Genomic DNA, 2,824 nt, shown 5'->3' with positions numbered 1-2,824 from the left:
TACAAGAGATTTCCATATATGCTTTTCCCAGATTGACTCATTGTTTATGTTCTGTTCCACTTGTTTTATCATTCTCGATCTCTCTCTGTCTCTGCCTCTGCTCTGTTTCTGCCTATCTATTATCTATCTATCTATCTATCTATCTATCTATCTATCTATCATGTATCTACCTACCTACCTGTCATCTATCTATCTATCTATCTATCTTGCTTTCATTTTCATTTTCCCCAAATCATTTTGAGAGTAAGTTGGAGATATGATGCTCTTTACCCCTAATACTCAGTGTGTATTTCCTAAGAACAAGGACATTACCTTTCATAACCACAGTACAGTTATCAAGTTCAAAAAATGTAACATCATAATGTGACTATTCAACCTACAACTGATATCTAACTTTAACCCATTAAACCAACAAAGTCCTTGATATTTTTGCCCCTCCCTCTCCACCATCTCTCTTCTCCTAAAGGAGAAACTGTTGTGTTTCTTTAGTCTCTTTATTATGGAAGAGATCCTTGGCTTTTTTTTGTTTGTTCATTTTGCCTTTTTTGGCCTTGACATTTTGGGGGAGTACAGGCCAGTTATTTTATAAAATGCTCCTCAATTTGGATTGATATGCAGTTTATACATAATTCAGTTCCACAAAAGCTATTGATTTTCATATGTTGATTTTCATTATGTGCTCCTGCACTACATTGTCCTGCCATTTGAGGTAGTTTTTTTCTGAAATCTCTTGGGTTTTCCACATACAGAAGCAGACCCACTGCATAGAGAGATGGTTTTATCCCTTCCTTTCCAATCCTCATGCCTCTGTTGTCAGAGACCCAGAGAGCATTTGGACCTTCTTTTCTGGACAATGCTCACATCTTCTCTGACCGTCTCTGATTGGCTGCAGATTCACTAGTTGAGAAGGACCTAATATGTCCAAGAGGAGTTTGCTTTTCCCGAAGTGTATATATGTGGGTAGGTAGTGGTGGTAGCTGGCGGAATGGTGAATTCCATGTTCATCACATCCCTAAATAAAACAAGGTTCAATAGGGAAGAGAAGTATTATTTTCTACAAAGTACAGAGATGCATTCACTGATTGTAAAAACATTTAGTGGGAACGTGTGCTGGGTGACAGGGCTATAAAGAAGATTGATTAACAGGGGAAAAATTCATTTAAACTTTATTTCATATCAGGGGCAAGTTATTCCAGGTGTAATAAATGGTCAACTATAAAAGAAAAGCCAAATATAAACATACAAACAAAAAAACACAAGACTTTCAGAGTTTAGGGGAAAGAAAGGAAGGTTACAAATGATTGAAGAAGTCACAAGGAATAGATTGACAGTCTTAACTAATAAAAATTAAAACACTTTGGCAAAAACAAAATTAAAAGGCAGACCATCAGATAGGATAGAAAGCTGACATTTACTTGGAAAACACATACACATTGAAACAAAAACCACACAAAAAAATGACCTCAGTTCCTAAATGAGCAAAGAGATGCAAATTAGAACCATAGTGAGGTATGGTCTTTTGCTTATTAAAATTAAATGTATGTATGAGTGCACATGTGTGTATATGCATGTGTGTGTTATAGTAGAGGAAAATATTACCATTATAAAGATAGCAGAAATCTCATAAGTGGGAAAGTCATCTTTCTTGGAAAAATAAATCACTTTGGTAAAAGGGGAAGCCCCAGGGCCTGGCCTGAATGAGCCTAGGTGAGAAAAAGAGAGGAAGCACATTGCATAGCAAAGTGGGAAGGACTTTCAGTTTAGGGGTGTGTGTATGTGGTGTGGAGTTCAATAAGAAAGACTGATGAATGAGGGTCACTGGGCCAGGAAAGGGAAGCCATCTGGTCTCTGTGGGAGTGGCTTATGAAATTTGGAAACAGAGATGTAGTGTCTTCTGTTAGATTTTAAGTATCTGCTGAGGTGTGCTAGACTCCTCAGTAAAACGCCTGCTCCACACAGCCACCTCACAGGGGGTTATGGTGCTCTGAGGAAATCAAGGAAAGGGGGCTATTTTCCCATTTGAATTGAGACAGAACTTAAAGAAGAAAACAGCCCCAAGAAGTGAGAGGCAGCTGAGACTCAGTGGCAAAAATGACAGCTCCAAACAAAAAGAGATAACCAGTAAAATCATTTGCAAATTAAAAAATACATGGCAATATTGAAAACCAAAAGAAAAGTTTTAAGGAGCAGGAATGAGTGGTCAGGAATGGGTGGCATCATTTGGCCCGTGGAGGCCAATCCTGGGAAGCTGGGATGTCCAAGCACTCAGAGAAGCAGGAGTTCAGTCTACCTCAGGTTTGGCGGGGATGTGCTCACTGTCAGAGCACGTCGTCAGCACAGCATTCAAACTAGTGGTTCTCAAAGTGTGCTCCTCGAGCCAGCGGCATCTGCCTCCTCCTGGGAATGTGTTATGAATGCCAATTCTTGGGTCCCATCCCAGACCTACTGAATCGGAAAGTCTGGGGACGAGGCCCAAAATCTGTGTTTTAACAAGGTGATTCTGTTGAATGTGAGAGTTTGAGAACTGCTGGCTTAAACTATAGTTCAGAAAGGAGATTCCAATAATTACTATTCATTCATCAGTTTATCCAACAGATATTTATCAAGTGCCTTTTGCGTTCTGGACATTGATCTAGACTCCAGGAATACAGAGAACAAGGAGGATAGAGTCTTAGTTCTGGTACTATGCTATAAGGATTTTGGTATTTTCTTTCAGTAATTCTCATATATCCCATACTATGTTAATTATTAACTATCCTTCCAGTTGGTCAAGGCTGAAATCCTTAGCATTATCCTTTTCTTTGCACATTGCACCTCAGGAAAT

The sequence above is a fragment of the Panthera uncia genome, chromosome D4 (genome assembly GCF_023721935.1).
Source record: "Panthera uncia isolate 11264 chromosome D4, Puncia_PCG_1.0, whole genome shotgun sequence".
Classification (NCBI taxonomy): Eukaryota; Metazoa; Chordata; class Mammalia; order Carnivora; family Felidae; genus Panthera; species Panthera uncia.
The sequence above is the reverse complement of the archived record's forward strand: the minus strand, read 5'-3'. Positions refer to the sequence as shown.